Genomic DNA, 11,514 nt, shown 5'->3' on the forward strand with positions numbered 1-11,514 from the left:
ATTCATTAGAACCCATCTCTATATATTATAAGGATTAAAACAATTAGAATAAAATTATAAGAACTAAAACCTAAGTATAGTAAAAGTACCGGAACTAAACTTCAGTTTGAGTATGGAATAACCAAGGCAATCCTATGGAGAAAAAATGTGCTCAAATTTAAAAAAGAAAAATTAATTATATATATATATATATAAGGCCTGACCAAATGATAAGAAAACTGACAACGTCTTTTGTATAAGGAACTACGAGTTAAAATAGTACAGAAACAAATGTTCAAATTATACATGTCAAAATAATAACCCATCATATCCTTTGTAGTTTTTCTTCCCCAGTTAACCATCTTGTAAGCCAACTCGGATCATCGGCAAAGAATTTACAAGATCTGGGAATGATCCCAAGGTCCGCACCAACTTGGTCATACTCCTTTAGAGCTGCTTCCATTTCTGTCGCAACGCTAGTATCATTAACAATTTCATATGAACTCGTGCTTAAAGCATCTGCGTAGTGTTGCTCCCTCTCAAAGTCATTTTGGAAAAGTTCCATGGCAGGTCCCTGCATGCATGCCAAGGATAAAGGCGGTAAAAACTACATTTTGGCAGCAAACATGCATATCACATCCTAATAAAGATGCTATTTTATCTGCTTCATTTCATATTTATTTCTTTGTCATTTCTTATTAAAAATATAACATGCCAATCAACCCAGCATGTACTTAAACTAAAGGAGAGATTTGTACCTCTGACAGCGCTTTCTTTGAAGCAAGCAATGGTAAGTGTTTCATACATAAGTCCAGATACAAAGTACTAGTTATGTGGGCATGTTTATATTTCTCACGGTTAAAGCACATACCTGACATAGCTCGGCATAATGTTTATATATCTCACTGCTTTCATCTTGATCGCCGAGGAGACTACCTCCATACAACCCATTCGCCTCATTTGCTGAGGTCATTGCAAGGTACCTACCAGATTAAAAGTATAAAAAGAGCATCATCTGTAAACTGAACAAGCTAAAGGCATCAAGTGAGAACAAAGATTGTGGGACTGTCTACAGTGTTAATATGCCGGAAGAGACAACACTGGATTCCCAACCAATGAAGAATGGGATTTCAGGTAGTTATAAATACCGTAGATCCTAGACAAGCACTTCATAAATTTTTAAAAGAAATCCTTCATTCATTATAATTTAAACCAACTGTAGCAAGAACTTACTTCTTAATTGTAGAAAATAAACAAGTTTACAATTATTCGTGGTCACTTAAAATATTAAGAGCACCAGCTCAACTTAACGGATCAAATTCAAATGCACCAAGCCTGTTCCCCATTATCAGCATGGCAGCTCTGTCTAGAGCTAAAAAAATCACAACGCACAATGTAAACATACAAATGAGTTTTATAGCGACCTACAGTGCAAACGTTAGCCAACAGAAAAATAATCAAATGGGATACTGATAATCAAAGGAAAAATGGAAGGTGCAATGAAGTCACACAAGGATAATGAACTTTTAAGATACATACCTTTGGAAAACATCCTCTTCATTCATATCACTGCCAGAAGAAAGCCAATTCAAGTCACAAAATCCATTAGCATGAGATCCTTCAACGTCAGTTTCATGAGAAGCTACTTTTGCAGCAGAGGAACCCTCTTCGTACTTTCTCTGGCCAAAAAGCCAATTCGGGCTTTTTAGCTGTATCTCACTGGGGATTAACAAACAATCATTGTCTCGACATGTGTTACCTCAAGTTACTTAGATCACTGAATAGCTTTTGCATCTCACACTAGTCAGAAATTCTACCCACTATTTCCATACAAAATGATGTATATGGTTAGGGTGGAAGGAATGGCTTAAATGGCAACTAAGTTTAAACAGAAATTACATTCATCTAGAAATGGTGATTCTAATCTTACTTTCAAGAGAGATTGTCTTCTAAATAATCTACCAAAATTATCAACCGGATTAATGGATTGCTTCTATTTGATGTTGTTTGACATCAGAGGAAGTTGATTGAAAGGAATCCAACTTTTTGCTGCTTGTGTTAGTTAGAATCTGAACTGAACATGCGGTGAATTATTCAATCATAATCACAAAATTTAATAGGCCTTCATAAACCAATCAAACAAAACTATGTCAATTAGATTCCTGAGCATTGATAGAAAATTAGTTGAAGGGACAGAAGCTAAAAAGCACAGGACAATATGGCATGCGGACCAATTATGTCAGAGACCCAAAAAGTAGAAGAAGAAACAGGGAAAATGAGAGAATATATGGATTATTTCAAAAATGCAACAGAAAATACAGTAGGATGGTGATTTCTACTGCCGCATCCTCTAGACAAGTTAGCACCTTCAAGCCATAACAGAATTCCACAATATATTTTCGTATCCTCTCTTCTCATTCTCCTCCCATTTATATTCCCACTACTTCTCACACCTTAACTAATTTTGTTACACCCTTTGCCACATCAGCATTTTTATTCACACCCTTGTTTCTCCTCTCCTGCACTCTCCAAATCCCGGGCCTAGTTTCAAAATGTAAGCCCACATTTCCAGTCCTAACAAATTATTTTTGAAATGATAAAACCGGTCAAGTAAGTACTAAGAAGCAGGGAGAGACAAAATCAGCTACTTTTGTCTTATAATAAGAACCAAAGCTACAGGAACTGGTCTTTAAGTGGAATGGCAATAAAATTTCTAATATTTACATATGCATGTCAGAAAATCACGAGAAAAGGGAAGCAGTCTATAAAAAGTACAATAAACGAGAAATAAAATCATTAAACAGCAACTCAGAATAAGAGAAATTACGCTGCATCAGGTGCCACTCCACTGTTTCCGGAACTCCCACCTGGTCTTTGATCAGGTTCAGAGCATAGTCTTACATTTTTAATTGTACTACAGGTCTTCAAAATTAACTTGTCAAACGATGTCAACTTTATCCGTAAAAAGTCTTCTCTGCAAGCGGGGTATTGGGGTGAATACTATTCCACCACTTTCAGAAGGCTTAGGATTCGGTTCAGAACTGAAAAATTCAGGAAAAAAATATGAACTGATAGGGAAAATAAACAATAGAAACTGTATTTACATACAAAAGAAATGAGAAAATCAATTCTAAATATCATAGAAGCATGTGCATGTCACTAATGGATTTTAATATCAGCCAATTTAACTAGGATGACTCACCACTTCTCAGGAATTAGATCATCCCCAACCCCAGATACATGGAGATAATAATCTGAATCCAGCTCCCACAGAGCAGGTTTCCCTTCATGTGGTTGGAAGTAACCTAAAAATCTGGAAAAAGAACAATATATTAAATATTTAAAATATTAATTATTTATTCAACACTAGATTAACCAAGGGACAGAGGAATAATACAAGTTTATTGCATCTTGCTTTTCACCATCTGTGTAACAATTGCTATAATATCCTTTTATGGACTTCAAAAACTCTCTTGATTGTGTTGTTGCTTTCCACTTTCCCTGCCTCTCCGGAAACACCTGTCATTCACCAAAATATACACACATGTATTACAGCAAACAGCAGAAGAAGACGGAGACTAGATATTTGTGAAGGAGAATCTCATAAAATATGTCATACAGTATTGTGAGCTGCTGAACCACCATACTGCTGAGCAAGAGCATCCCCATGCTTTGATACATATCCATTAGAGCTGCAGCGATACTACTATCAGGATCCACTTTGGGCACATCAGTCAAACCCATTGCATGGAGCTGGCGTCCTAAAGCTTGAAGACCATATGCATACTGGGCAACATTTGTACGGTCCAAGCAGTCAATGCAGTTGGTACGAAGAACTCCACTCTGAAAATGTGGTGCATCACTACTAAAATTATCTTTTTTATTCTGATGGTTAGTGTCAGTCTCTTTGTCTCGGTTAACCACAGAGTTTATCATTTCATTACTGTTCCCAATCCTCACAATATCACCAGAACTAGCTCTCAGATCTCTCAGTGAAGCATCCCTAACAAAATAAAGAATTAGTTGAAAACATAAATAGAACTTCCCTTCTCTAAAGCAACATGTTGCACTTTTACAATTATGATAAAATAAAACTGCAGTAGCATTCTGTTGGGCTGTCAGCCCAGCCCAGTACACAGACAAACCCAGTCAAAGATTGATATTCTTAGTAATAGGTTTGAGCTGTTAGTTCTACGGTTTCGTTTGTTGTTTGGTCCTAGGCCACACTTCACGTGATAAGGAATCTTCAAGTGGTACAAATTTGAGAATAAATTCTCTTCAAGAAAGAGGGTATGATAAAGTATTATCTCCTAAACATATATGAGAAGAACTTGAGGAAGAATATTTGTCATTCAAAGGATCTATGACAAGGTCAAAGATAACACATCTCCATCAAACTTATAATATTCCATAAAGGAGGAAAATAAAGAACATGAAGATCATGAACACAATTATAGAATAATTTAAGAAATTAAATAAATTTTAATTTTATTTTAATTTTACAAAATAAATTTGTTGGGCGACCCAATCAGTGTTTGCTAGGCGAGTGGGCCTCGCTAAGTGAAAGTGAAAGTTTGCATCTGTAATTTTCATTTTCTGTTATTTTTGTGTTGTGGGCGTTATTTTAGGATTTCGAGGTATTTTTAAACTTATATACCTATATATAGAGATACTAAAAATTGATGTAAACACTTGAGTCATATTATATGCATTTGTATTTTTTGAGAAAAGATTCTATTCGTTCTTGTATTAGAACTTTAATTCTTATCAAAGACTAAGATATTTGTGGCAAATCTTCACTTAACTTATCAATATGCTAGATTAGATTGTGGCATCTCCATCTCTCTTATTCCGCATTCTTTATTCTCCATACTTTTTCCTAAACAAGATCGTATCATTGGGTATTAGAGCAAGGTTCTCGTTTGAATTTTTTTCTTAGTTACTATTGTAATTACAGAAGACATCTTTAGAATCTTCCTAATTAGGGAAAATAGATGTATAATCTTCTATTTTATTTTGTTTCCTTAGTTTTCCTATTTCTCTTTTTAGGAGAATTTGATTGTTATAAATAGAGGATATGAAAATGTATTTTTCATGATTAAGAATAATAAAATCAGTCCTATTTTCTACTTGGTGTCAGAGCTCTGATCTTGGAGCTCCATCCCGCTGCACAAGTCGCGCCGCTGCCGCTGTCCGACTACCACCATTGTCACCGTTGCCGGTTGGGGTCATTGATAGGGCAGAAAGATGCGCCCAACACTGTTAAACTGATTTTTGTCGCTTAAAATCAGAACAAAATCTGGTCCCCACTAATGTAGCATAAGGCAACCAGAATATCAATCCTAGGACTCAACAAAATTAAGTTTTAAAATGTAGAGTTAAGTCTTGTATTTATTTACTAATTATTTACTTACTAACTACTACTAAACAGGTGGGGACATTTAAAATAAAAACACAGAAATTAAAAATTAAGAAAAGCGAAACTATAATCTGTTTTAAAATAAAAGAAGGAAGAAAATAAAGAAATAAAACCTAAGCTAAAGTAATGAAGAGATTAAACCTATTTATATCCAAAACAAAACCTATATACTAAAACTGGAACAAAATCAGAAATAAAACCAAACTGAAAAGAACTTAAAACTCAAGATTGAAAAGCATCATATCAACAAGAATGTAAAGGCTGAAACAGAAGTAAAGCAGATCATAAATTCTAAAATACTCAAAGTAAACAACTGGAACATCAAAACTCAAACTGAACTTCAACTATCACTGTCAAAAGCAAAGACAGAATTGATTTCATAGGTGAATGTACATTGATATGAATAAAAGAGTGCTTAGAGTTCTCAAGAAGACATCATGATAATGTGAATCCCAATCCAAGGTATTCTAGTTCATATTTCAGAACTTTAATTTAACTCTTTCCACTCATTTTTCCAATCAAGCTCATCAATCTAAAATTCACAAACAAATTCAAGAAACACAAATTTGAATCAATTTTTATGCATTGGACTTTTCTCGACGAGAAGACATCTCAATGAAAAATGCTCACTATGGAGACATTTAATTCCGAAAGAAATCATAAAATTGCAGAGAATCAGAATCCAAATCATTTTCTCAAAACATAACAATGGCAGAAATCAAGAACACAGAACAATCTCAACACAAACGAGAATACGAAATAGAACTTTATTAATATGAAAAGAAGATTACAACTATACCGGAAGTCACCAATATTCTCGCGACTGTCACTCTCGCAATTGTCTCAGCGAAATCCAGAAGCAAGAACAATATCTCTACTCTAAGAAAAGCGTAAAAACCCTAATCTACAGAGCGTCTGAAAATGTATCTCAAAAGTATATGAAGAAGTGTTCTCTATATCTCTATTTACATGCAGAAAAACCCCTTTTTATAGGGTTGGAGAACGAAAAGAGAAAGGGGAAAAATTGGGAGAGGGGAACCTCGCTTCACTTGGACGCTTCAATCTTCGCCCTTCACGTGGCATCTCCGGTCAGCTCTATTTGCTCGCCGGTCAGCTTCTCCTTCTCCGGTCAGCTATGGTCAGAGTGCCGCGCTCCTCTTTTCACTTCGCTCTCTGCCCTCGCTCAAGGGTGAATTTCTTTTACCCCTTTTCAAATGAAGATGAAGGGAAGAGATGCCTAAAGAGCAGCAACGTTTTTGTTCCAATTATCCAAATGCAGCCCAATTTCTCGGTGCAGCGGCCCAATCTTCCAATGCAATGTTCAGTCAGTGCAGCAGCAACAACAATGGCCTAACAGCATAATTCAACACTCTGCAATAGCAACCCAATTCCTGAAATCAGATTCACCAAGCAACAAAGAAAAATTAATCAGAAATTAAAGAAAGAAAAGAAAAATTAACAAATAAAAGAAAAGAATTTTTATCAAAAGATTTTCTAAAAAAAAATATTAATTTTCTAATTATTAACATAAACTAAAAATTATATCTAAAAACCTAATTTTAACTAAATTTATACAAAACTAAATAATTACAAGAGAAACATAGCCTAATTCCAAGAAATTAAAAACTAAAGAAATCTAAGAAGTGATTTTTAACAAAAGAAAAATATGTAAATATAGAGTGTTATCAAACACGACGACCACAACGTCGGACGTTGCTCCAGGAGAGAAGCCGTCACTCGCCGCCACCGTCGTCGGCGCATATAGCCCACGCACCTACCTCCGGTGAAACTCACTTGCCGCCACTGCCACAGACAGAGTCGTCAAAGCCTCCTGAGTCTGTTCCTAGAGTCGGTGACGACCCGTTTGGCCTATATTTGAGTAGATCTGAGTTTTAAGTTCTGGTCCATTTTTTTGGGTGTGACCCACAGGCTGTCGTTGTCTCAAAAAAGGTCACCGGAGCCTCCTGGGCTTTAAAGTAAAAAATGAAAAAAAGCAAAGTATGTCTCCTGAAGAAAGCATTGTATGGGCAATGTCGGTTAAGTAAATTTCTTAACCGTCGTTCATTGTCGGTTAAGTAAATTTCTTGCTTTCAAATATCGACAAGAATATTTTTGGTAATATGGAGGTGCAGGGATTGCTCTTAACCTAAACGCATAGGAGCGTTATGAATAGAATGTGAACAGACTTGCAACTAATTATGTATATATATGTTCATTGCATGTTGAACTTTCAGTCCTCCATAAATTAGCACTGATAACAGAATAAAGAAGATTGTCCAGTCCTCAACAACTAATGCATATATAAGAGAGATGGATGTGAAGTTTTCGAAGTTGGCTACATAGAAAAAGTGGCAGAAATATCCCTAGTGCACCATCTTTGTCGAAAAGATGGGTGGATGTGAACGCATTTTATGCAGGTTATTGTGTTATCATTCATTATCATTTCCTGGGCTTTGACTTGCCTTCTTTGTATATATATCAGGGAAGGAATTATGTTATTGTCCCCCACGGTCATCTTTTCAGGTGTTGGTGCGAGTTTTGTTAAGGAAGGAGTTCTGTTACAGTTGTGGGGAGAAAAAGTGGAAGAAATGTCCCCATTGCACCATCTTTGTCGAAAAGACGGGGTGATCTGAACGCATTTTATGCAGGTTATTGTGTTATCATTCAACATCTTTTCCTGGTTTTTGACTTAGCGTTTTTTTATGTTATTGGAAGTCTTACATCAACTAGATATAAAACCAAATTTATAAGTAAGTGGAAACTTCATTCTATAAACCAAATTTATAAAATTAAGTTAGGCTTAAAAGTTTACTTCTAACGTAACATCATAACTACGTTAGAGTTTGTTAAGCATATTATTAGATTTAAAGTTCACTCTAAAATATATATATATATATATATATATATATATATATATAAAAGAGAAATTCTGTTACTATCCCTATACATTTGTGAGAAGGAGTTATGTTACATTTATGGGAAGAGATGGGAATTTGGTCATACATACGAGAATCGTCATTCTATTTGAACAGCAATCGTTAGCAATGAATAAAGAGTTTTGAGTTTTGATTCTCCTTGTATTACGTTTTCATACATTAATTCTTCTGTAACTTTTTTTCTTTTTTTGATGTTGTCATGTTTGATCCAATTACATTTTCAGAAACAACAAATTGATAATATTGTCTATTAGACTATATTGAAACAATTATAGAAAACATATAATTTCAAAAGTTTTCAATGGAGATGTGCTTCCTATTCAATAATAATAGAGGTATTTTAATGAAATGTATTAAGTTGAGATAGAAGAAGAAATAAGGAGAGTGGAGAAAGAAAAACTAATCCTATATAATAATGTCATGTTTGATTTTCAACAATTGGTTTTATTTTTATCATTTGCAACTAATTCCATGCCCTTACCATAAATATTAAATTTTACCAAATTTGTTTACAACCGTCTAAATATATTAAGTATAATACTTTCTTATATTATTAATAAAGTAAATTATAAAAAATATCAAATCTTATTAAAATATTAAAAAATTAAAATTCTAAAAGGAAAAAATATCCACTTTTACAAAATATTTTTTTTATGAGAGTTTAGTATATATAGGAATGGATGATGAAGATGTCCTCGAATGTATACAATGTTGACGTTGGCACACGCAGGGTATGCGAGATGAAAATGGTGCAGAGGATGAGAGAGAGAGAATAGAGAGTCAATATTAGAATGAAAAGTAAATTGTATTATTCAAAACTAAGTGAAAGTAGAAAATAGTAAAAGAGTATATAAGCGGTGCAACGAGCGCAAAATGACTTACGCTCGTCAGTTAAGGCGATTGCTTTTAGTTTACAATAACATGCCTACCTAAACTAAACTATTGAGCGACTTAACATTTAACATTTCTCTAAGTTTCTCGAATCTAGTTTGCCTAAAGGCCTTTGTAAAGATATCAACAGTTTGTGCTTCAGTCGAGTAGTGCACCAGTTCAATTTTTCCTTGGTTCACTAAATCTCTCACAAAGTGGAACTTTGTGCTGATATGTTTGCTCCTTCTGTGGAACACTAGGTTCTTCGACAGACTGATTGCGAACTTGTTGTCCATCGTCAACTGAACCGGTTGCCTGTAATCAAGCTTTAAGTCCATGAGAAGTTCTTCCAACCATACGCACTAGCATGTTGTTTCTGCCGCGGCTATGTACTCTGCTTCACATGAAGACAGTGCTACCACGTTTTGCTTTTTCGAACACCATGAGATGAGTGCTCCCGCATATTTGAAGATGTATCCGAATCAGAATCACTCTAGACTTCCAGAGTACTCTCCAAGTTGCTCGTTGCTTTTGGAAATAGAATACCATAGTCGATCGTTCCATTTAGGTACCTTAGAACATGTTTCGCTGTTGACATATGAGATTGTCTACGTTCATTCATGAACCTGCTCAGTAATCCAACCCCATAGTTTATATCCGGTCTGTTGTTGCAAATATATCTCAAAGATCCAATGATCTGTTTGTATAGCGAAGCATCCAAGCTTTTCTCATCAAGTTGTTTTGTCAACTTTAGGTTAGCATTAATTGGGATAGTAGTGTTGTTACACTCGGTCGTGTTGAAACGCTTCAGGACTTCACTGATGAACTTCTTCTAGTGCAGGAAGACTCCACTTGTAGTTTCAGTAAACTCCAGACCCAGAAAGTAGTTAATTTTTCCAAGATCAGTCATATCATATTCTGCTCTCATCCTTCTTTTGAATTCTTCAATAACTGTCTTAGAGTTTCCAGTTACAAGCATATCATCGACGTATAGACACACCACCAGAGCATTTTGTTGTGCTGTAGATTTTATCTAAACTCCAGACTCCACCAAACACTTCACACAACCAATTTTTAGAAGCAACATGTTAATGTGATCATTCCAGGCTCGTGGTGCTTGCCTTAATCCATACAATGCTTTGTTCAACCTGTAGACCTTATGTTCTTTACCTGTCCTTTCGAAACTAGGTGGTTGTCTGACATAAACTTCTTCCTTCAGAGGACTGTTCAAAAATGTTGATTTAACATCTAGTTGATGTATTTCCCAGCTTTTAAGGTTTGCAAGAGCTACTATCAATCTCACCGTTTCCAACCTTGCGACTAGAGCAAACACTTCAGTGAAATCTATTCCCAGCTTCTGTAGAAATCCCTTTGCAACGAGTCTCGCTTTGTGTTTAACAATTTCACCATTTGGCTTATACTTGGTCTTGAAAACCCACTTGATGTCAATTGCCTTTTGTTCATCAATCATGGCTTCTCTCCATTCTTTTACATCAAGTGCTTGCTTCTAGGAGATTATTTCTGCATCAGCAAGAAACGCAAGGTGTGCTTGGTCTCCAGGGTTAACTGCATCGTTGTCAGCAAACACTTCATAATCAGCTAATCTGGATGAAGGAAATCTCGTCCTCTGAGATCTTCTGTTATCAATATCATCACATATCTCAGCTTGTTTATCAGCAGAGGTTCTATCTTCCAGCCAACTTGAAGTAGCAACAGACTTCTCATGCATTCCAATCTCACATTTCTGATTTACTTCAGCTTTCTTCCAATCAAATGTGGCTCTCTCATCCACGATAACATCTCTACTTATCACAATTTGTCTATTCTCCAGACTGTATAACTTGTATGCACCCGTAGAATGATATCCTATAAAGATAAAAGTCTCGCTTCTATCATCTAATTTCTTCCTCTTCGCGTATGGGATGTGCTTGTAATATATTGAGCCAAAAATTTTAAGATGTTTAACAGTTGGTTTAATACCTGACCAGGCCTCCTCTGGTGTGTAATTCTCCAAAGCTTTTGTTGGGCTTCTGTTCAAAAGATACGTTGATGTGGAGACAACTTCTCCCCATAAGCAGTTTGGTAATTTTTTGCATTTTAACATGCACCGAGTCTTGTCGAGCAGCACTCTATTTCTCCGTTCAGCTAGCCCGTTGTGTTGTGGAGTGTAGGGAGTTACTACTTCATGCATTATACCTTTGTCACTGCAGTACTTGTTCATTTCATGAGAATTGAACTCTCCTCCACTGTCAGTTCCGAGCAGTTTAACATGAAGTCCGGATTGTTTCTCCACCATGACACAAAATTTGA

At 35.5% G+C, this 11,514-nt stretch overlaps 1 pseudogene; it reads right to left on the bottom strand.

Annotated features, from left to right (window-relative positions):
- Positions 1 to 207: 207 nt before the first annotated feature.
- Positions 208 to 7,417, bottom strand: LOC128197386 (phosphatidylinositol-3-phosphatase SAC1-like; annotated as a pseudogene).
- Positions 7,418 to 11,514: the final 4,097 nt, after the last annotated feature.

This window comes from Vigna angularis, chromosome 6 (assembly GCF_016808095.1).
Source record: "Vigna angularis cultivar LongXiaoDou No.4 chromosome 6, ASM1680809v1, whole genome shotgun sequence".
Classification (NCBI taxonomy): domain Eukaryota; kingdom Viridiplantae; phylum Streptophyta; class Magnoliopsida; order Fabales; family Fabaceae; genus Vigna; species Vigna angularis.